This window comes from Jaculus jaculus, chromosome 17, assembly GCF_020740685.1.
Source record: "Jaculus jaculus isolate mJacJac1 chromosome 17, mJacJac1.mat.Y.cur, whole genome shotgun sequence".
Taxonomy (NCBI): domain Eukaryota; kingdom Metazoa; phylum Chordata; class Mammalia; order Rodentia; family Dipodidae; genus Jaculus; species Jaculus jaculus.
Window position 1 is genome coordinate 18,135,848 of NC_059118.1, and position 24,762 is coordinate 18,160,609.

Below are 24,762 nucleotides of genomic sequence, written 5' to 3' on the forward strand. Positions count from 1 at the left end.
CTGCAAATGAATTCCAGACACACGTACCACCTTGAGCATCTGACTTATGTGGGTATTAGGGAATCAAACCTGGGTCTTTAGGCTTTGCAGGCAAGTTCTTTAACCACTAAGTTATCTCTCTAGCCCCCCAGTTTCTCTTAAATGTGCTCCATGAACTCCCCTCCACATGCCTGTGCCTCTACTACAATCTTTCCCTAAAAACCTCAATTTTTTTAAAAAGAGAACATGATAAATCAAGCAATGTTTTCCACATGAGAGTGTTTCCCACTTCTCATGACTCTGTTCCAACTTTCCTTCTGAGATCCCAATCTCCCTTAAAATAAACCCCACAATTTGTGATTTTTTTTAATTTTTTTCCCAAGGCAGGGTTTCACTCTAGCTCAGGCTGAGGGAGCCCTCCTGAACCCCCAAATCCTTATCACTACCATGCCAGACCTCTCTGGTCTTTTATTTGAAGAGGATCTTTTGGTTCTCATGCTTTGTCTTCAACATGTGGGCATATGTGCACCTCAGAGCCCTTTACCCCAGAGAGTTCTCTGTGATGAAGATGCCATCTACCCTCCCCCTTTCCAGCCAGGGGAGGAGGAGAATTCTCCTCTGGCTTGAGTGAGCTAGCCTCCTCCCAGGACTTTTTTGTTTGGTTTGGCTTGCTTTGCTTTTTCGAGGTAGGGTCTCACTCTAGCTCAGGCTGACCTGGAATTCACTCTGTAGTCTCAGGGTGTCCTCGAACTCATGGCAATCTTCCTACCTCTGCCTCCTGAGTGCTGGGATTAAAGGCATGCGGCACCACGCCCGGCAGGATTATTGGCCCGGCAGGATTAATTTTTAATCACTGATACAAATAACAAAGGAGGTAAGAATTAGGCAGACACAAATAATCTTAACAATAATCAATGAGACAAATGAAAGACCTTGTTGAACCAAATTCAGGAAATACAAGATGAATAACTTAATGTCTACTTGTTTGTTTTTGTGGCTTGTCCATCTGAAGTCAACAATATGGCAGCCTAGAACGTAGCAAGGAATAAAAAAAGCCTGGCAGGGCTGGAGTGATGGCTTAGTGTTTGCCTACCAACCAAAGGACCCAGGTTTGAGTACCCAGGGCCCATACAAGCCAGATGCACAAGGTGGCATATACATCTGGAGTTTTTTTTTACAGTGGCTGGAGGCCCTGGTGTGCCCATTCTTTTTCTTTCTGCCCCCCAAAATAAATAAATAGAAATAATAATAATAATAAAACTATCCTGGCAAACAAAGAGGCACTGCCATCAGCTCTGGTGGCAAACAAGGTCAGGGCTATTTTAAGAACTAGGAAGCACTGTCTCCAAAAGCAACTGCAAGACAGGACCTGATCACATTCTTTAGTCAGGCACAGATAAGAAGCTCAGAATTCCACATTCTGGGCTGGAGAGATGGCTAAGTGGTTAAGGCATTTGCTTGCAAAGCCAAAGGACCTCAGTTCGATTTCCCAGTACTCATGAAAGCAAGGTGCGCAAGGTGGCACATGCATCTGGAGTTCGTTTGTAGTGTCTGGAAGCCCTGCCATGCCTATTCTCTCTCTCAAATAAGTAAAATATTAAAAATTACGAAGAATTCTACATTCTTTACCCAACATATTTTCATGGTCTCAGATTAACTCCTTGGGTTTTATTTTTATTACTGCCACGTGTGGTGGTACATGCCTTTAATCTCAGCACTTGGGAGGCACAGGTAAGAGAATCACCATTATTTATCATTATTATTTTGATTTCTCAAGGTAGGGTCTTGATCTAACCCATACTGATCTAGAATTCACTATGTAGTTTCAAGCTCACCTCAAACTCACAATGACCTTCCTATTAGACCTATTCAGACCTCCTGAATGCTGGGATTAAAGCCATATGCAATTTTGGGGGGTTTTGTTGTTGTTTTTCGAGGTAGGGTCTCACTCTTGTCCAGGCTGACCTGAAATTTACTATGTAGTCTCAGGGTGGCCTCGAACTCTCGGTGATCCTCCTCTCTCTGCCTCCCAAGTGCTGGGATTAAAGGAGTACACCACCACACCCATTATATATGCAACATTTTTATAAAGTAGAGCATTTTAAAAAAGATTTTAATTTACTTAATAGAGACAGAGAGAGGGAGAGAAAGACAGAATGAGAATGGTCACAGCAGGGCCTGTAGCCACTGCAAATGAACTCCAGATACATGTGCCACCATGTGCATCTGGCTTATATGGGACCTGGAGAATCAAACCTGAGTCCTTAGGCTTCACAGGCTAGTACCTTAACCGCTAAGCCATCTCTCCAGCCCATAAAGTAAAGCATTCTTATGAGAGGGAGTCAGGTAGCTTTGTTATGTAGTTTAGGGTGATGGGACCTGCAATGTGAAAAGCAGAAATGTCCTTAAACCTACCCTTACAATCTCCATTTTACCAGAGACCAGAGAAGGACCTCCTCACCTCTCCTTATCTCCTTTGTTTTAGTATTATTTTTAATTTTATTTATTTGCAAGCAGACAGAAGAGAGACAGACAGAGAGAATGGGTGTGCCAGGGCTTCCAGCCGCAACATATGAATAAACTCCAGATGCATGTGCCACTTTATACATCTGGCTTTACGTGGGTAGTGGGGAATCAAACTTGAGGTGTTAGCCTTTGCAGGCAAGCACCTTAGCCATTAAGAATCTCTGGCCCCATCCTTTCCTTATCTCTTGGCTAAAGCAGTTAACCAGACCTGTTTTTCCATAAACCACCTGAGCCCTCCTTTCCTATAATTTAAATCTGATACTGGCACTGTGGCTGGTTAAGCTCAGCCCCAAAATCTGGTGTCATGGCTAGCCTCTTCTTGAGCCAGCCCCTAGCCCAGACCAATCAGCCCTCACTCTGGCTCACTAGAGCCCAAAGGAAAGCCCGCCACAGTAAGGTATAAGTAGATGCTTAGCAGGTGGGCAGGCCCCTTTTCTGTTGGCTGTTCTCTCACCTGTCCTGATAAGCCTCCCCCACCACCGCTTCTCTACCCACCCTTTTCCTCCGCATGGCAGGAGCTCTCTGTACTTTCCTTCCTCTCCAAATTCCTGTTCATGTTTTAGGCTCATGGTCATTTCCCACATGGGCGCATCCATTCCCCTATTCCTTGGTCCATGGTCTCTCCTTCAACCCTCCTGTTTTCTGCATGTAGTAATTTTTTTTTTTTTTCCGGTTTTCTAATGTAGGATCTCACATTAGTTCAAGCTGACCTGGAATTCACTGTGTAGTCTCAGGGTGACTTCGAGCTCTCAGCGATCCTCCTACCTCTGCCTCTTGAGTACTGGGATTAAAGGCATGTGCCATGGCTGAATATAATAATAATCATCCTTAGGCAGATTTATTTGGCTAAAAACAGACATGAACTCAAGATGTGGAGTCCAAGGACCTTCCTGAACTCACAAAATCCCATTACCTTCACATTGCACAGGTATACTTACAAGTTTTCTCAAAAATCCCATTAAAGGGCTGGGATCTCAATGGCTATGAGTGCATGTTGCACACGCATAAGCACTGAGCTCGAGTTCAATCCCCAAATCTGTAAAAAACTGGGCACAGCTATAACTCCAGCGCTGAGGGGGCAAAGATAGGAGGATCACTGGGGCTGACTAGTCAGCCAGTCTCAATGAAGAAAAAAACCAGGAGTTCCAGGTTCAGGAGACTCTCACCTCTGGCCACTGCATACTTGCACACAGGGCACGTGCATCTGCATACAGATAATACATATATGACATGTCAATGTATTTAATTTTTTTGTTGTATTGTTTTTCAAGGTAGGGTCTCACTCTAGCTCAGGTTGACCTGGAATTCACTATGCAGGCGCAGGGTGGCCTCGAACTCAAAAATGTTTTTAAAAGATAACATAAAACCAGGCATGGTAGCGCATGCCTTTAATCCCAGCACTCGGGAGGCAGAGGTAGGAGGATCACAGTGAGTTCGAGGCCACCCTGCGCCTGCATAGTGAATTCCAGGTCAACCTGGAAAGTAAAACCCTACTTCAAACACACACACAGAGAACAGGGCATAGTGGTACATGCCTTTAATCCCAGCACTCAGGAGGATCGCTGTGAGTTTGAGGCCATCCTGAGTCTACATAGTGAATTCTAGGTCAGCATGGGCTAGAGCAAGACCCTACCTTGAAAAACCAAAAAGAAATAAAAAATAATTTTTTTAAAATTTTTTATTTATTTATTTGAGAGCGACGACAGACACAGAGAGAAAGACAGATAGAGGGAGAGAGAGAGAATGGGCGTGCCAGGGCTTCCAGCCTCTGCAAACGAACTCCAGACAGGTGCGCCCCTTGTGTATCTGGCTAACGTGGGACCTGGGGAACCGAGCCTCGAACCGGGGTCCTTAGGCTTCACAGGCAAGTGCTTAACCGCTAAGCCATCTCTCCAGCCCAAAATAATTTTTTTTTTAATTCATGCCAGGCATGGTAGTACAGACCTTTAGTCCTAGCCGTCAGAAGGTTGAGGTAGAAGGATTGCCTTGAGTTCAAGGCCTGCCTACAGCTACATAGTGAGTAATTGAGGATAACTCTGGGCTGAGAGAATGCCACCTTTTGCCAGCTCCTACCACCTCAGCACATCACTTAAAGCCTTTTACTGGGCAGTTTCCCTCTTCTTCTTCCTATTACCCTTAAAACCTTCTCTCCAGACCTCTTCTCTTAGGCTCTCCCACCTGCCTTATCCTTCACTAGCTCTGATGCCTATCTCTCTGTGGCTTTGGATCCCACCAGTTTCTCCTGGCATTAAAGTAACAATACCAGGGGCTGGAGAGATGGCTTAGCAGTTAAGGCCCTTGCTTGCCTGCAATGTCTAAGGACCCATGTTTAATATCTCTCCAGATACCACATAAGCCAGATGCACAAAGGTGAGGTAAGTGCAAGGTCACAAATGACCACTAGGTGGCACAAGCACCTGGAGTTCGATGACAGCAGCTGAAGCCCCGTTATGCTAATTCCGTCTCTCTCTAAAATAAAAAAATAATTAACAATGGGCTGGAGAGATGGTTTAGCGGTTAGGGCACTTCCCTGCAAAGCCAAAGGACCCAGGTTTGATTCTCTAGGACCCATGTAAACCAGATTCACAAAGGGCACATGTGTCGAATTTGTTTGCAGCGTCTGAAGGGCCTGGAACACCCATTTGTTCTCTCTTCCTCCCTCTCTCTAATAAATTTTTTTAAAAAAAGTTAAAAAAAGATAACAATGGCCAGGCATGGTGGTGCATGCCTTTGATCCCAGCACAAGGGAGAAAGAAGTAGGAGGATTGCTGTGAGTTTGAGGCCATCCTGAGACTACATAGTGAATTCCAGGTCAGCCTGGACTACAGTGAGACCCTACCTCAAAAAAACAAACAAACAAAAAATAATAATAACAATGCCTCTTATCTTGAGCTTAGATGGAAGTACTACCAGGACAAACTGCCTTCTTGCCTCTAGCTCAAAATGCTCTCTCTAGCCTTCCAGCCTTCTCTTTGGCTTTCCTGCTCCCTGATTAGGTAAGTAAGTGTGTGCTCACACATACTCAGGTGGGGGAGGCATGAGGATCAGCTCATGGTCATCCTTAGTTACACACCAAGTTTCAGGCCAACTGGGCTACATAAATAAAACCTCACTGACATCCACCCCCAGTAGGAAGGAAAGAAGGATAGAGAGGTTTGGAGCATAAAAATAAATAAATAAATAAGTAAGTAAGTAAGTAAGTAAGTAAGTAAGTAAGTAAAATGCTGGGCTAGAGAGATATCTTAACCACTGATCCATCTCTCTAACCCTCCCTCTCCCCAACCCTCATAAATAATAATATTGTAAAGGAACTGAGCATCATGGCTAGAGAGATGGCTTAGTGGTTAAGGCACTTGTCTGAGAAGCCTAAGGACCCAAGTTCAATTCCCCAGAACCCACTTAAGCCAAATGTACATGGTGGCACATGCGTATGGAGTTACAGGCCCTGGTGCACTCATTCTCTCTCTCTCCTCCTTTCGTCCCTCCCTTCCTCTTTTTCTCTCTCATAAATAAATAAAGTTCTAACAAGAGTGAGAGAGGGCTGGAGAGATGGCTCAGCAGTTAAGGTGTTTGCCTACAAAGCCTAAAGGACCCAGATTCAATTCCCCAGGACCTACATAAGCCAGATGGTACATGCATCTGGAGTTCATTTTCAGTGGCTAGAGATCCTGGTGCACCCATTCTCTCTTTCTCCCTCCCCCCTCTTTTCTCTCTCTTAAATAAATAAATAAAAGTAAAATATATTTTTAAAAAACAGTAAGAGATTGAAGAAAGATAGGAACAATGTAAACTACTGCCATTTAGTCCCAGAGAAAAGAGGAAGGATTGTTTAGATCCCTGGGTCCTACCTAAGGAATGAGAGAACAATGGCATCCTGAGGCCACCTGGCTGAGCGCAAACAAGGAAGAAAGGAAACAAGGAAGAGGGCTTAGGATGGCACAGTTCATCACAGGCCCACCAGAATGGAATCAAAACAAGAGAATGGAGAACTCAGTGAGCCTCTTTTTTTATGGAGTTTCTGAAGAGTAAAACCTTGTACTTCCTCAAATTCGTTTTTTAGTAAAGATTCCTTTTTTTTTTTTTTTTTTTTTTTTTTTTAGTTTTTCGAGGTAGGGTCTCAATCTGGCCCAAGCTGACCTGGAATTCACTATGTAGTCTCAGGGCAACCTCAAACTCACGTTGATCCTGCTACCTCTGCCTCCTGAGTACTGGAATTAAAGGTGTACGCCACCAGCCTGGCTAGAATTCCTTTTTCTTAAGTTGTATTTTAATTTTATTTATTTATTAAGGGAGAGGGGAAAAAAAAAAACAGGCAGATAGGAAGGGCTGGAGATACGGCTAAACAGTTAAGGCAATTGCCATCAGTGCCTGGATTCTCTTTCCTTGCAAATAATAAATAAAGACTGGAAAGATGGCTCAGCAGTTAAGGTGTTTGCCTAAGAACCGGAGTTCAATTCCCCAGTACCCACATAAAGCCAGAATGTATAATGGTACATGCATCTGGAGTTTATTTGCAGTGGCTAGAGGCCCTAGCATGCCCATTTTCTCTCCCCCGCCCTCTCTTACTCTTTTTCTCTCTAAAAATAAATAAATTTATTTATTCATTTATTTATTTTTTTTTTTTTGGTTTTTCGAGGTAGGGTCCCACTCTAGCTCAGGCTGACCTGGAATGCACTCTGTAGTCTCAGGGTGGCCTTGAACTCACGGCGATCCTCCTACCTCTGCCTCCCGAGTGCTGGGATTAAAGGCGTGCGCCACCATGCCCGGCAAATAAAAATATTTTTAAGAAAACAATACATAAAATACTTTTTTAAATAAAAAGAGAAAATGGGCACACCAGGGCCTCTAGCCACTGTAAACAAACTCCAGGCACATGTGCCACCTTGTACATTTGGCTTTACATGGATACTGGGGAATTGAACCCAGGTCCTTAGGCTTTGCAGGCAAGTACCTTAACCACTGAGCTATCTCTCCAGCTCCCCAGCTTTTTTTTTCTAATGGGTGCGCCAGGGCCTTCAGTCACTGCAAACAAACTCCAGACACATGCGCCACCTTGTGCATCTGGCTTTATGTGGGTACTTCAGAATCAAACCTGGGTCCTTTGGTTTTGCTATCAAGTACCTTAACCACTAAGCCATCTCTCCAGCCCTAATTATTACAGAGTCTTTTGAAAACAGCTATCTCAACTATGTTCATAAGTGGGAGGAAATGGGTATCTGAAGACCGAATTTAAAAATTTTTTTTTCTGTTTTATTTATTTATTTGAGAAGGACAGAGAGAGAATGAGGCCGAGAGAGAGAGAGAGAGAGAATGGGCATGCCAGGGCCTCCAGCCACTGCAAACGAATTCCAGACGCGTGTGCCCCCTTGTGCATCTGGCTAACGTGGGTCCTGGGGAATCAAGCCTCAAACCAGGGTCCTTAGGCTTCACAGGCAAGTGCTTAACCACTAATCCATCTCTCCAGCCCTGAAGACCGAATTTTACACAAACAGGCCAGGTGCAGTGGCATGCCAAACCTATAGTCCCAGCTACTTAAGGCTGTTGTATAAGCCCAGGAGTTCAAAGTCAGCCTGGGGAATTCTATATTTTTTGTTGTTCTTTGTGAGATTAGGTCTCATGTAATCCAGGATAGCCTTGAACTTGCTATATAGCTGAGAATGACTTGGAACTTCTGAGTGCTGCTATTACAGGTGTGTGCTATCACAGCCAGTTTGAGATCCTATCTTTAAAAGGGTGGAGAGGTGTAGGCTGAGAAGATGGCTCAGTGGTTAAAAGCAAATATAAGTCTGGCAACCAGAGTTCAGATGCCCAGAACCTATGTAAAGCTGGATGTAGCACATGTGTCTCTAATTGCTGCATGCCTATGGGCAAGATGGGAGTCAGAGCCAGGAGAACCCCAGATACTTGTGGGCCGGCCAGCCCAACCTATGCAACAGCAAAAAGAGAGATCATGTCTCAAATAATGTGGGAGGTGAGGACCCAACCTCTGACCTCCGTGTGTGGAGAGAAAGAGAGGGAGGGAGGGAGGGACACAGACAGACAGACAGACACACACACACACACACACACACACAGGAAAAGAGGCCAGGCATGGTGGCGCATGCCTTTAATCCCAGTACTCGGGAGGCAGAGGTAGGAGGATCACCATGAGTTTGAGGCCACTCTGAGACAACATAGTAATTCCAGGTCAGCCTGAGCTAGAGCAAGACCCCACCTCAGAAAACCAAAAAAAAAAAAAAAACAGGAAAACAAAAGGAAGAAAATGTCCAAAGGGATACAGAGAAAAACAAATTAAGAAAGAAACAATAAGGATAGAACGGAGAAATAGGCAGGCATGGGGGCACATAACTTTAATTCCAGCACTCAGGAGGCAAAGGTAGGACTGTTAACCTGAGACTACAAAGTGAATTCCAGGTCAGCCTAGGCTCGTACACAAGACCCTACCTTGGAAAAAAAAGAAAAAAGAAAGGAGAAACAAAGGGGCACCCTCTTTCTCCCATGAAACACTGTACTCATAACTGTTTTAATAAGCAGCCACAGGAACACCTGGACTGTGACTAATTAGTTAGTACAAGTGAACCATACCTGAATCAGTCTAGCCTAGCCCACGTACAACCAAGTGTAAACACAGTCAGATCTGGAACGATCTATGAACAAGAATGACAAAGGAACACTCAGGAGCCATAGATTGTTACTAGAAAATTTTCAGTGCCAGGGATGGGATACTTTCCAGCGAGTTGTTGGCCAGGGAGGTCCCTGATGTCCCCAAAACATTACAGGCCATTGCCAAGGCCCTTGGTTTCCCACCAGGAATAGATGGTAAGACCCTATTGCTAAAGACTCCCCACACTTGGACTGTAAGGCCACTGGAAAAATCCTGCTGGAATTGAGCTGATAACCTCCTCCATGTAGACCAGCTGACAAGAAAGCTGGAAGAAGCCATTCTGGGAATTTCAAAGGGGAAAGTGGGGGGGAGGAGGGAGGGTATTACCATGGGATATTTTTTATAATCATGGAAAACGTTAATAAAAATTGAGAAAAAAAAAAAGCAGCTATTCTGCATGCAGTTCAATGGGAGAGAGAGAAATCACCAGTGAGATACTTAACAGTGGACACTGCAAGCCTTATATTTGGCTAGCCAGGACAAAAGAGCCATTGGGTGCAATAGTGGCACGTCTGTCATGGTGGAAACCAACTGCCCTCTAATTGGGACTGGAGGCCTGCTCCATGGAATGGAATACATCTCTGATACTGAAAACCTAAAACAGGGGTAGTCATGAGCCCTAGGGGTGGAGCATCTGCTGCTGTCTGGCTAAATGTACATACTATGCTCATCAAACTGCCCAGTAAGCACTTCTCTTAATGTTCATACCTATATATTAATGCTACTCTCATTTTTGGTACAGAATCTTCTCTTTTCAGATGGCAGCAACCTTGGGATGACTCAGAAGGTATCATAGTGCTGGAAAGAAGTGAATGGAGTACTGAGTAACATCTCAATCACACCTTCCAAGGCTCAGGGTCTAATGCAGAAGAGGTGGAGGAAAGAATTTAAGACCAAAGGAAGGACTCTTTACAACATGTTCCTCCAGACACAAAATAGCCTGCATATCCATAACCTCACCATGCCTGACACTACCTACACAAGACCATCATAAGAGGAGGATAAAATCATGACATCAAAATAAAAGACAGACTGAGATAGAGAATGGAATTTCAAAGGGGAAAGGGGGGGAGGGAGGGTATTACTATGGGATTTTTTTTTATTTTTTTTTTATTTTTTATTTTTTGGTTTTTCAAGGTAGGATCTCAGTCTAGCCCAGGCTGACCTGGAATTCACTATGGAGTCTCAGGGTGGCCTTGAACTCACGGCAATCCTCCTAACTCTGCCTCCCGAGTGCTGGGATTAAAGGCATGCACCACCACACCTGGCCCAAGGGATATTTTTATAATCATGGAAAATGTTAATAAAAATTGAGAAAAAAAAAAAGAGAGAGATCCTGTCTCAAAAATTAAGGTGGAGGGCTGGAGAGATGGCTTAGTGGTTAAGCACATGCATGTGAAGCCTAAGGACCCTGGTTCGAGGCTCAATTCCCCAGGACCCACGTTAGCCAGATGCACAAGGGGGCGCATGCGTCTGGAGTTTGTTTGCAGTGGCTGGAAGCCCTGGGGTGCCCATTCTCTCTCTCTCTCTCTGCCTCTTTCTCTCTCTGTCTGTTGCTGTCAAATAAATAAATAAACAAAAAAAAATTAAGGTGGAGCTGGGCATGGTGGCGGATAATCCCAGCACTCGGGAGGCAGAGATAGGAGGATCGACATGAGCTCAAGACCACCCTGAGACTCCATAGTGAATTCCAGGCCAGACTGGGCTAGAGTGAGACAAAAACAAAAAACAACAACAACAACAACAAAAAATTAATGTGGAGAGCTACTAAGACATCTGATAAAATACCAGACATCAGTATCTGGCCTACACATATGCACATGCACACACACATACACCACACACATACACATGCTAAATAAGCAAATGAACCATGGGATATATTTTATAATCATGGAAAATGTTAATAAAAATAAAAAAAATAATCTAAATAAATAAATAAGCAAATGAAAATTTTTTTTAGAAAAGGTGTCAGGGGGCTGGAGAGATGGCTTAGCAGTTAAGGCACTTAAGAAGCTCAAGGACCTAATTTTGTTTCCCTGGTACCAATATAAAGCCAGATACACCAGGTGGCCCATGCATCTGAAGTTCATTATAGTGGCTAGAGGCCTTGATGCTCCCATCTGCCTCTTCCCCAGCCCCCTCACTCTCAAATAAATAAAAAAATATTTTTTTAAAAAAATATGTCAATTGGGGCTAGAGGGCTTAGCGGTTGAGGTATTTGCCTGCAAAGCCAAAGGACCCAGGTTCAATTCTCCAGGACCCACGTTATCCAGAAGCACAAGGAGGCACACACATCTGGAGTTTGTTTGCAGTGGCTGAAGGCCCTGGCGCGTCCATTGTCTCTTTCTCTCTCTTTCTCTGTCAAATAAATAAATAAAAACTAAAAATTAAAAAAACTTAAAAAAAAATGTCAATGGGTAGTGCATGCCTTTAATATCAGCATTTGGGAGGCAGAGAGGTAGGAGGATCACCGTGAGTTAAAGGCCACCCTGAGAATACATAGTGAATTCCAGGTCAGCCTGAGCTAGAGTGAGACCCTATCTCAAGAAAAAACAACAAAAAAATCGTCAACTGGGCTGGAGAGATGGCACAGTTGTTAAAGGCACTTGTTTGCAAAGCCTCAGTAGGCATATAAAGCCAGATGCGCAAAGTGGCATTATGTGTCCAAAGTTCATTTGCAATGGATGGATGCCCCAGCATGCCCATCTACACACACAAACACACACATTCCCCCTCCCTCCCTCTCTCCTTTTTTTTCTTTTTTTTTTTGGTTTTTCGAAGTAGGGTCTCACTCCAGCTCAGGCTGTCCTGGAATTCACTATGTAGTCTCAGGGTGGCCTCGAACTTCTATCTAATCCTTCTATCTCTGCCTCCTGAGTGCTGAGATTAAAAGTACACACCACCATGCCCCACTTTTTTTTTTCTTTTTTTTCTTTCTTTTATTATGGGAGTGAGTTGCCAGGGCCACTAGCTACTGCAATCGAACTCCAGATGAATGCACCACCTTGTGATGCATATGTGACGTTGTGCACATGTCACCTTGAACATATGGCTTACTTATGTAGGCTCTGGGAGGTCAAACCTGGGTCCTTAGGCTTTGCAGGTAAATGCCTTAACGGCTAAGCTATCTCTCCCTCTCCAGCTTGGCATTTCTTTTTCTTCCTTTTATCTTTTACTTATTTATTTATTTTTGGCTTTTTAAGGTAGGGTTTCACTCTAGTGCAGGCTGACCTGGAACTCACTATGCAGTCTCAGGGTAGCCTTGAACTCATGGTGATTCTCCAACCTCTGCCTCCCAAGTGCTGGGATTAAAAGCATGTGCCACAATGCCCAGCTTCAAGATGTCTTATTACCGAATAAGCTGTCTAGCAACTACTGTTCATTTGGCCATAATATGGCCAAAATTTTGTTTTGTTTCTTGAAGCAGGATGTCACTTTAGCCCAGGCTGGCCTCAAACTCATGGCAGTCCTCACAAGTGCCAAGATTAAAGGCATGAACTACCATGCCTGCTGTGGTGTTTTGATTCAGGTGTCCCCCATAAAATTAGGTATTCTGGGCTGGAGAGATGGTTTAGTGGTTAAGCACTTGCCTGTGAAGCCTAAGGACCCCAGTTTGAGGCTCAATTCCCCAGGACCCACATTAGCCAGATGCACAAGGGGGCGCACGTGTCTGGAATTCATCTGCAGTGGCTGGAGGCCCTGGCGCACCCATTCTCTCTCTCTCTCTCTCTCTCTCTCTCTCTCTCTCTGCCTCTTTCCCTGTCTGTCGCTCTCAAATAAATAAATAAAAATAAACCAAAAAAAATTTAAAATAAAAATAAATAAAATTAGGTATTCTGAATGCTAGGTTTCCAGCTGATGGAGATTTGAGAATTAACGCCTCCTGGAGGCAGTGTATGGGGGCGGGCTTATGGGTGTTACAGCCAGTGTGCCCTTGCCAGTGTTTGGCATACTATCCTGTTGCTATTGTGCACCTTGTGTTGGCCAGGGGGTGATGTCCACCCTCTGCTCATGCCAACATTTTCCCTGCCATCGTGGAGCTTCCCCTATAGTATTTAAGCCAAAATAAATCCCCCCCCCCAAAGCTGCTCTTGTTTGGGTGATTTCTGCCAGCAATGCAAACCTGACTGCAACACCTGGTTATACCTAGAATTGTTTCTTTTTGATTTGTGAGGCAGGGTCTTACTCTAGCCTAGACTGGCCTGGAACTCACTCTATAGCTTAGGCTGGCCTCAAACTCATGGTGATCCTCCTACCTCAGCCTCCCTAGTGCTGAGAATAAAGTCATGGGACACTATACCCAGCTTATTCCCAGATTTTTATCAACTGCAAGATACTCTCATGACATCAAATTTTTATGTCTGAAGTGTTCAGTCCAACTAGGTGTAATGGTATATGCATTTAATCCCAGTAGTAGGGAATTGGAGACATGAAGATCAGGGGTTCAAAGCCAACACAGGCAATATATTAGGTTCAAAAACAACCTGGGGTACATGAAACCTCTCTCAAAAAACAAAAAAAAAAAAAAACAAAAAAAAAGAAAGAAATCACTGGGTGTGGTGGTACATGCTTTTAATCCCAGCACTTGGGAGTGGGAGGCAGAGGTAGGCAGATCCCCATGAGTTTGAGGCTGCCCTGAGACTACACAGTTAATTCCTGGTGGGCCTGGGCTAGAGTGAGATACTACCATGAAAAACAAAAACAAAACAATAATAATCTATAATAATCTATAGCTGAAGAAATGGTTTAGCAGTTAAAGTACTTGCCTGCAAAGCCTAAGGACCCCCAGGTTTGATTCCTCATTACCTATATACACCAGATACACAAGGAGGAACATGCATCTGTAGTTCATTTGCAGTGGCTAGAGGCCCTGGCACACCCTTTCTCTATCTGCTTCTCAGAAATAAATAACTTTTTTTAATCTAATCTGAACCCTGCTTCCCTGGCCTACTCTTCTTTTGTATTAGAAAACAGGAATAAATGATTTAAATCTACAAATAAAACTTATAGGATTCAGAAGGCCCCCCCTTTTTTTTTGGTTTTTCATGGTAGGGTCTCACTCTAGCCCAGGCTGACCTGGAATTCACTATGTAGTCTCAGGGTAGCTTCAAACTTACAGTGATCCTCTTTTTTTTTTTTAATTTTTTTTAAATTTTTATTATTTATTTGAGAGCGACAGACACAGAGAGAAAGACAGATAGAGGGAGAGAGAGAGAATGGGCGCGCCAGGGCTTCCAGCCTCTGTAAACGAACTCCAGACGCGTGTGCCCCCTTGTGCATCTGGCTAACGTGGGACCTGGGGAACTGAGCCTCGAACCGGGGTCCTTAGGCTTCACAGGCAAGCACTTAACCGCTAAGCCATCTCTCCAGCCCTACAGTGATCCTCTTACCTCTGCCTCCAGACTACTGAGATTTAAGGTGCATACTACCATGCCCAGCTCAGAAGCACATTTTCTAAGCTCTCAAAAAAACTCAGTCCATAATAGGGATCTAGCACTAACGTAAACATGTATTCCTGTCAAAACTCATTTACAATGCCTCTTACATAAATCAAACTTTAAACTACAACAGCAAGTATGAGAGTCTTTGATCTATTCATCCTTCAGAAAAGAAGTAAGATGTCTTGGGTTTTCCTACTCAGAATGCACTGCTCAAATCTTGAAGCAAAAATGAAAATCTGGGGCTGGAGAGATGGCTTAGCAGTTAAGCACTTGCCTGTGAAGCCTAAGGGCCCTGGTTCGAGGCTCGATTCCCCAGGGCCCACGCTAGCCAAACGCACAGGGGGGCGCATACGTCTGGAGTTCGTTTGCAGTGGCTGGAGGCCCTGGCGTGCCCATTCTCTCCCTCCCTCCCTCTCCCCCCCCCCCCGCCTCTTTCTCTGTCTGTCACTCTCAAATAAATAAAAATTAAAAAAAAAAATGAAAATCTGGGGCTGGAGAGATGGCTTAGCAGTTAAGGCGTTTGCCTGCAAAGCCAAAGGATCCCGGTTTGACTCTCCAGGACCCACATAAGCCAGAGGCACAAGGGGCACATGCATCTGTAGTTCGTTTTCAGTGGCTTGGAGGCCCTGGAGCACTCATTTTCTCCCCCCCCCCCCCGCCTCTTTCTCTCTCTCAAATAAATAAATAAATAAATTTTAAAAAAATGAAAATCTGTATTTAAAAATAAGAGCATAGTGGATATAGTGGCTCACAGCTATAATCCCAACCTGAAGCATAAAGATCACTTGGGCTCCATGGTGAAGTTCAGGCCAGACTGGGCTAGAGACCCCATATATATAAAAATTGGAGGGAGGGGTTAATGCAAGGACAGATAAAATGCCACAAACATAGAAAATACATGATTGCTTTCTTGCCCCAAGCCAGAAGCAGAGTGTACTGAGTAGCCTTTATCTATCACGGCTCCTTATGGTGTCAGGGCAGCAAATGATGGGATGAGGGCAAGCAAAGAACAGTGTATCATTTACAGCAGCCCAAGTTCAAACCAAGAGAGAGAGAGTCTAAGAATATCAACATCTAGGACTGGAGAGATGGCTTAGCAGTTAAGGCGCTTGCCTGCAAAGCCAAAAGACCCAGGTTTGATTCCCTCAGACCCACATAAGCCAGATGCACAAGGTAGCCCATGTATCTGGAGTTTGTTTGCAGGGCTAAAGGGCCTAGTTAGTGCACCCCTTCCATCTGCCCTTCTCATTCTCGCTCTCTCAAATAAATAAAATTAATTAATTAAGAATATCAACGTCCAGTGTCTGCCATGCTAATTAACACAGTTTGGGTGTGTCTACATAAGCATATAGTGTGTGCATGGATATGCAGACACATGGCACCATGTGCAAACACGTGGAGGCCAGAGCACAGTATCAGGTGTTGTCCTCTATCACTGTTGTGTCTTATTTCCCTGAGACAGTCTCTCACTGAACATGGTGCTCACCATTTCTTGGTTACACTGGCTGACCAGGGAACCCCAGTGATTCTCCACTTTTCACATCCCTCATTTCTGGAGATTACAGGCATGCATGGTCCTGCCCAGCTTTTTACGTGGGTACTGAGTCAGTAACTGCATCCAGGTCTGCATGTTTGCACTGCAAGCACTCTTGCCCACTTAAGCCATCTTCCCAGCTCAATGGATACATTTTACAATAGTCAAAACTAGCACTATATTATATACAGGGTGTGGGCCACAGAGCCCCTCCTGAGATTCTAATTTATTTTTAGTTTTAAGGCCTTAGTTTTGCCCTCTGGGAAGCTCTGCAGCACTAAGGGAGGACCTGCCTCAATAAGGCACTAGAGTCAACATGTACAAACACTTCAGGTGTGGAAAGAGCATCCATGACCACAGAATTCTCCTTTCTACTTGTCTACTTCCTCCCTGTGTAATTACAGTATTTCCAATCAGACAAATTCAGTACCTCTTGGTCTGAGAATGTAGCTCAGATGGTAGAGTGCTTGCGAAGCATGTACACAGGCCTGAGTTTAATCCCCAGCACCACATGAAACTAGGTATAAGGGGCTGGAGACATGACTCCGCAGTTAAAGGTACTTTAACTGTGATTCCCCACTACCCACGTAAAGCCAGATACACACAGTTGTACACATGTGTCTGGAGTTTGTAGCTGCAAGAGAACCTGGTGAGCCTGTTCTCTGTCTTATTTGCCTGCCCTCCCTCCCTCCCTCCCTCTCTCTGATGACAAATAATTTTTTTTTTAACTGAGCCAAAGCCAGGTGTGGTGGCATACCCCTTTAATCCCAGCACTCAGGAGGCAGAGGTGGAAGGATCACTGTGAGTTCTAGGCCACCCTGAAACTACATAATCAATTCTAGATTGGCCTGGGGTAGACTGAGACCCTAAATTGGAAAAAAAAAAAAAAACCCTCAATGTGGTAATGTACGCTAATAGTCTCAGCACTGGGAAGGTAAAGCTAAAAGGATGAAAAGTTGAAGATGTCACTGGGGAGATAGCTCAGTCAGTAACATGTCTGCCTTACAAACATGAGCACTCGAGTTCGATCCCCAGAATCCATATAAAAAATCCAGGTCTGGAGAGATGGCTCAATGGTTAAGGCACATGCCTGCAAAGCCAAAGGATCCCAAGTTCTATTCCCCAGTAACCACACATAATGCCAGATGTAAAAGGTGGCACATGAATCTGGAGTTAGTTTGCAAGTGGCTAGAGGCCCTGGCACGCCAATTCTATCTCCCCCCCCATCAAATGTATTATTATTTTTTTTAATTTTTATTCAAATGTATTATTTTTTAAAGCCAGGCAAAGAGCCTTTAATCCCAGCACTCGGGAGGCAGAGGTAGGAGGATGGCCATGAGTTCAAGACTACCCTGAGATTGCACAGTGAATTCCAGGTCAGCCTAAACTAGTGTGAAATCCCTACCTTAAAGAAAAACAAAAAAAAAAAAAAAGCCAGGCATAGGGCTGGAGAGATGGCTTAGCAGTTAATGCACTTGTCTGCAAAACCTAAGGACCCAGGTTCAATTCCTCACTCCACCCATGTAGCCAGATGCACAAGGTGGCACATGTGTCTGGAATGTGTTTGTAGTGGCTAGGGGCCCTGGTGTGCCCATACTCTATCTCAAATAAGCAAATAAAACTATTTAACAATAAATTAAAAAGTGGGCTGAAGAGATGGCTTAGTAGTTAAGTGCTTGCCTGTGAAGCTTAAGGATCCTGGTTCGAGGCTCAATTCCCCAGGACCCACGTTAGCCAGATGCACAAGGGGGCATATGCATTTTGAGTTCATTTGCAGTGGCTGGAGGCTCTAGTGTGCCCATTCTTTCTCTCTCTCTCTGTCTCTTTCCTTGTCTGTTGCTCTAAAATAAATAAATAAATAAATAAATAAATAAATAAATAGCAAGGAATGATGACATTTATTTATAATCCCAGAACTTGGGGAGATAGAGACATAAAGATACCTGAAGCACACTAATCACCAAGTCTAACCTACTTGGCCAGTTCACTCAGTTCCAGGTCAGAAACCTTATCTTAAAATAAATAAAAGAGGGGCTGGAGAGATGGCTTAGCAGTTAAGTGCTTGCTTGTGAAGCCTAAGGACCCTAGTTCTAGGCTCGATTCCCCAGGACCCACATAAGCCAGATGCACAAGGTGGTACATGCATCTGGAGTTTGCTTGCAGTGGCTGGAGGCCCTGGTGCACCCATTTTCTCCCCCTCCCTCTCTCTCTGCCTCCTTATCGCTCTGTCACTCTCAAATAAATAATTAAAAATAAACAAAAAATTTAAAAACAAACAGAGCCTGAAGACCACCACCAGATGTCATCCTCTAGCCTCTGTACACACATGCACCAGCACACACACTAAGAAACTGAAGGTTGTATTCAGCTACACAATGAGTTTGACAGACCATATCTCAAAAAAAAAAGGAGTGCATCTATAACCATCCACATCTACTATGTATAATGACAAAAGACACAGGAAAGTATAAAATACATTCTTTGCCAGAAAGCACAGATTCTACCAAAACAAACAAAAAATTATTCTTTTAGGATTTATTTTTTGTACGGATGAAGGTACTGAAATTATAGGGCTTCACACATGCTAGATATGCTCTTACCACTGAACTTGCACCCAGCTTTCTTTTCACCTTGTTTTAAATGTGGAGATGGGGGTTTTACTAAATTGCACAAGCTGGCCTTGAACACATTTTGTAGCCCAGGTAGGCCTTGAACTCGCAATCTTCCTACCTCAGGCTCCCAATACTATTATTGACAAGGTCTTACACTATGGCCCCAGGAAGGTCTTGAATTCACTATGTAGCTCAGGTTGGCCTGCAACTCATGCTGTACTCCTGCCTCAGCCTTTTGCATACTAGCATTACAGGAGTTTGGATTTCGCAGAACCCACATAAAACGTCAGGCATGTTGGCACACCTGTAATCCCACCACTGGGAAACTGGAGACAAAAGATCCTTGTGGCTTGCTGGCTAGCTAGTCTAGTATATTCAGTGAGCACCAGGTTCAAGAACAGATCCTTAGGCTGGAGAGATGGCTTAGCGGTTAAGTGCTTGCCTGTGAAGCCTAAGGACCCTGGTTTGAGGCTCAATTCCCCAGGACCCACGTCAGCCAGAAGCACAAGAGAACACACGCGTCTGGAGTTCATTTGCAGTGGCTGGAGGCCCTGGCACACCCATTCTCTTCCTCCCTTCCTCCTTCCCTCCCTCTCTCTCTTTCTACCTATCGATCTACCTACCTACCTATCTATCTATCTATCTATCTATCTGCCTCTTTCTCTCTCTGTCACTCTCAAACAAATAAATAAAAATAAACAAAAATAAATTGAAGAAGAACAGATCCTGTAGTGGAAAGTAAGGTGGACACCAACCAAGTAAAGCACCCAACTTCAAACTCTTGCCTCTACACACAAGCTGACATGCATATGCGTACATGTGCATCCACATGTGTACAAGCATACATACATTCACAGCATACATATACAAAAAAGGCAAATACTGGGGTTGGGGACATACCTAACTCAGCAGAGTGCTTGCCTAGCAAGCGCAATCCCTGGGCTCAATCCCCAGCACTGCATACACCAGGCATGGTGATGTACACCTAATGGGATGAAGGTGAAGGAACAGAATCCTAAACGGGAACAAAGGTTATGGGATTCAGCTGGCAAGAGAAATTGGGTAGAGAAATAAATACATAAAGAATGAAGGGTTGGGGGCTGGAGAGATGGCTTAGCGGTTAAGCGCTTGCCTGTGAAGCCTAAGGACCCCGGTTCGAGGCTCGGTTCCCCAGGTCCCACGTTAGCCAGATGCACAAGGGGGCGCACGCGTCTGGAGTTCGTTTGCAGAGGCTGGAAGCCCTGGCGCGCCCATTCTCTCTCTCTCCCTCTATCTGTCTTTCTCTCTGTGTCTGTCGCTCTCAAATAAATAAATAAATAATTTGAAAAAGAATGAAGGGTTGGGCTGGGCTGAAGAGGTGGCTTAGTGGTTAAGGCACTTGCTTGCAAAGTCTAAGGACCCCAGAACCCACGTAAGCCAGATGCACAAGGGGGCGTCTGGAGTTTATTTGCAGTGGCTAAATGGCCTGGCGTGCTCATTCTCTCCATCTGCTCTTCCTCTCTCTAATAAATAAATAAAATATTAAAGAAAAAAAAGCCAGGAGTGGTGGTACACGCTTTTAATCCCAGCACTTGGGAGGCAGAGGTAGGAAGATCGCCAAGAGTTCAAGGCCACCCTGAGAGTACATAATTAATTCCAGGTCAGCCTGAACTAGAGTGAGACCCTACCTTGAAAAACCAAAACAAAAAAGAATGAATGAATGAATGATGGGCTGGAGAGATGGCTAAGCAGTTAAGGCACTTGCCTGCAAAGCCTAAGAACCCAGGTTCAATTCCCAGAGTCCACATAAAGCCAGATAGAGGCACAAAATGGCACATGCATTTGGAATTCACTTACAGCAGCAAAAGGCCCTGGCATGCCCATTCATTCTCATTCTCTCTCTCTCTCTCAAAAAAAAAAAAAGTATCAGGGCTGGAGAGATGCCTTAGCAGTTAAGGTACTTGCCTGCAAAGCCAAAGGACCCAGTCTGATTCCCCAGTACGCACGTAAGCCCAGATGTACATGGTAGTGCATGTGTCTGGAGTTCATTTGCAGTGGATAGGGGCCCTGGCACTCCCATTCTGTAATAAATAATTTTTTTAAGAGGTGTTGCCTGGCATGGTGGGGCATGCCTTTAATTCCAACACTCAGGAGGCAGAGGTAAGAGGATCCCATGAGTTTGAGGCAACTCTGATACTACATAGTGAATTCCTCGTCAGCCTGGGTTAGAGGGAGACGCTAGCTACCTCAGGAGGAAAAAACAAAAAGTGTCAACCTGGGCATGTCTGGAGCACACCCATAATCCCAGCACTCTGAAAGGACAAGAACTTTGAGTTTGAGGCCAGCCTGGGGATACACAATGAGACCCTGTCCCAAAATACCTAAGGTACTAACATTTACAGATGAATTATGCAAAGACAAACTAAGTGAACAGAGGGCCTACAACCAAAATAACAGTCTCACTAGTACATTTACATTTAAAATGTCCAGCACAGGGCTGGAGAGATGGCTTAGAGGTTAAGGCCTTTGCCTGCAAAGCCAAAGGACCTAGGTTTGATTCCCCAGGAACCACATTAGCCAAATGCACAAGGGAGCACACGGAGTTCATTTGCAGTGGCTGGAGGCCCTGGTGCATCCATTCTCTCTCTCCCCCCTTTTTCTGTGAAATAAATAAAAATAAAAAATATTTTGGGCTGGAGAGATGGCTTAGCAGTTAAGGCGTTTGCCTGCAAAGCCAAAGGATCCCAGTTCAATTCTCCAGAACCCATGTAAGCCAGATGCACAAGGAGGCGCATGCATCTGGAGTGTTTGCAGTGGCTGGATGCCCTGGTGCACCCATTCTCTTTCCCTCTATCTCTGCCTCTTGCTCTCTCAAATAAATAAATAAAATATAAAAGTAATTAAGCAAATAAAATAAAAAAGATTTTAAAATGTCCAGCACAGAAGTACTGCTATCAGCTGCCTTTGGGTAACTGCTGAATTAAGCACCATCCACTACTCATAAATAAGTCGGTGATGACAACTTGACCAATTGTCTCTATTATCTCAAAGAGGCCCAATATCCAAAACAAATTAAGAGCCTAACTTCGGGCTAGAGAGATGGCTTAGTGACTAAGCACTTGCCTGTGAAGCCTAAGGACCCCGGTTCGAAGCTCGATCCCCAGTACCCACATAAGCCAGATGCATGCGGAATTCATTTGTAGTGGCTGGAGGCCCTGATGCACCTATTCTCTCTCTCTCTGCCTGTCACTCTCAAGTAAATAAATAAACAAAAAAAGAGCCTAACTTCAAGTTACTATTATTTTAGCTGAATAGCAGAAATCTAACTCTGTGGCTGCCTTAATTTCTTAAAAGATCATTAATCAAAGCTGGGTGTGGTGGTGCACGCCTTTAATCCCAACACTTAAGAGGCAGAGGTAGGAGAATCACCATGAGTTTGAGGCCACCCTGAAACTACATAGTAAATTTCAGGTCAGCCTGGGCTAGAGACCCTATCTTGAAAAAGCAAAAAAAAAAAAAAAAAAAAAAAAATCAAAAGGGATTGGGAGGGGGCTTATGAGATGGCTCAGCAGTAAGGAGCTTGCCTGCAAAGCCTAAGGATCTGGGTTCAATTCCCCAGTACCAACACAGAGCCAGATGCATAAGGCGGTGTATGTATCTGAAGTTCATTTACAGTAACTAGAGGCATTGGTATACCAATTCTCTTTCTCTATTTCATAAATAAATAAGTTTTTTAAAAAAGAGTTTGGGAGCTTGACTTGGGGCAATTCTGAGAAACCAATGTTTAGGATGCTCCTCCTTTCTTTTGAAGTACTGACTAACTAAGGAACTGATCTTACCAAGGTCAAGATTTATTTAAAATTCAAAAAATGGCCCTGAGGGAGGGCAATGAAATAAAAACCTAAAGACTGCTCAACTTCTCTCTCCTCACAAGTTTATCAGGCTAACAGCAACAAGCTTGCCTTCCCTCTTGCTTTCAGCATCTGCTTTCCAAAAAGTATCTCTAACTGAAGTGTTACTTCTTTCAAAATTAAACATCTAGAAATGACATGATCCTAACAGAAATGCACAAAGTATTACTAGCTTGAACTCTTTCATGCAAGGATTGTATTACTACATACAAGACATTTGTGTGGAGAAGGTAAGGAGCCCTCAGTTTGTGAAAGTGTTTTGCAGCAGACAACCAGAGGCCTACATACTCAGCCCAGAATCTTCAAACCTGTCCTCAAAGAAAACAGGTCTGTCTGTTTCCATCAAACATTAACAGCATTTAGTGCTGGTTTTGTTTGTTTCTTGAGACAGGGTCTTGCTGCGCAGCCCAGGCTGGCCTTTAACTCATTCCACCTCTCCAGGGCATGAACTACCACACCTGGCTTTACTACTGTTGAAGAGTTAATGTGACAGTTAAGACCATTCACAACAATAAAGACGCGTTTCATTTGTATTTCCCACCCCAATATACTCCTAAGTTTCCTTTGATCACACTAACGAGTTACCTCTTTATAGGCTATGAAATTAATCACTATTTTCATTCTCCCAAAGCACGCACTCCCCACCCCCCCCCCAAAAAAAGTGATGGTTTGGAAACCAAAGAAATTATGCCCCAAAATAAAATTCAAGCAACAACATTTTTCAAGAGCAAGAGAGCTCAGAGGAGCACATGAGGCTCGGGGGGAGAGGGGGTCTTCGCCCTACCAGAATCACTGGGCCCTGACAGCAGCAGCCTTGCCTGGCGAGCGGGGACTCTGGCCTGTTTCGTCTAATCTTAAATCTCAAGGCGGCCTGGAAAAAAAAAAAAAAATTACTCACAGGAGTGATATCTAAGAACGAAGTACGTTTATCTCAAACCCGGGAGAAACACAACGTCCCCAAAGCACAGCAGGATGGCAATAGGGACAACAGTTTGGCACTCCAGGTCAGCAGAGCCCCGAGATTTCGGACAGAGAAGACACTGGTTTCCCGCTACCCCGGGTGGCCAGACGTAGGGCAAATGTGGGTTCCCCGACCTCCACCCTGGCTGCCCGCACCAACATCTGGGGAGCTCGGCGACTCGCTCCAAAGATGTTGCAGCGATGCTCCAGCCTAAGCCCCGGCCCCACGCGTGCCGGTTTCCAACCCCGCGCCAGCCGCCACCCTCCCCGCGGGCGTCGGGCGGGTCTTTGGGCCCCAGACTCCTGTCACTCACCGGCCCGATCCGGACAGTTGGGCACCCAAGACTCCCCCCACGGGAGCTGGGGCCCCCGGGCCTCCAGGTTTCAGCCCGCCCCCCCTGGCAGGTAGCGCAGGTGGCGGCTGAGCCCCGCAGCAGCGGCCCCGCACTGGCCGCACGGTCCAGCTCGCCGGCGCTGCCCACTGGGTACGGATCAACAACAAGATGGCGGCCAGCCGAGGGGGCGGGGGCCGGGCGTCATAGTAACCAAGACGGCGAGAAAGCCCGCCCCTAATTGAGGCAACGTCCAGTCAACAGCCTCCTCTCCCGAAGGCCTGGAGGAGCGCTTCCCGCTGATTCGCCGACTGGCCCGTCAGTCAGAGCTTGGCCCGAGCAGAACGCCCGGGGCACGTGACTGTGACGGCACGAGTTGGCGCATGCGTGTCCGTTCTCGGAGCTGCGGGGACGGCGGAGCGTTTGCTGGCGCTTGGGGACCCGGGGCGCCCTTGGCTTTCCTAAGCTGTGACGGCCCTTTCGTGCCCAAACGGGCAGCGTTTGTCATACTCGCGCACACACTTAGGGACTGTCAACGAGGTGCCGTGTGCTTTGTCGCCCACCCTGGGGAGGAAGGTTAATCCCAGTTTACTGGTGAGGAAACTGAGGCGCGGAGGAAAGGCCGTGCCAAGGTCACACCTCCTGAGGGTCCGTCACCTTCTGCGACCAGCTCTGTAAGAGTTTTTGTTCCCAAGGGTACCAGCTTTGCCTCTTAGTAGTTCAGAGGCGCAGTCTTCTGTGTCACCTCGGCAGCCCCCTTGCCCATCCTTGCTACGCCTGGAGTTCAGTCGCCAGCACAAGCTCCAGCAAACAGTGGGCAG

The 24,762-nt window shown here is 45.2% G+C and overlaps 1 protein-coding gene across 1 annotated transcript in view; it reads right to left on the reverse strand.

The window, feature by feature from the left end:
* Positions 1-24,075, reverse strand: part of Ip6k1 (inositol hexakisphosphate kinase 1) — a 53,617-nt gene extending 29,542 nt beyond the window's left edge. Inside the window, exons 1-2 of the mRNA XM_004664247.3 lie at positions 23,924-24,075; positions 23,434-23,520 (exon numbers count right to left, since the gene is read on the reverse strand). The gene's annotated coding sequence lies outside the window, so the exon portion shown is untranslated. The remainder of the gene's footprint in view (positions 1-23,433; positions 23,521-23,923) is intronic.
* Positions 24,076-24,762: the final 687 nt, after the last annotated feature.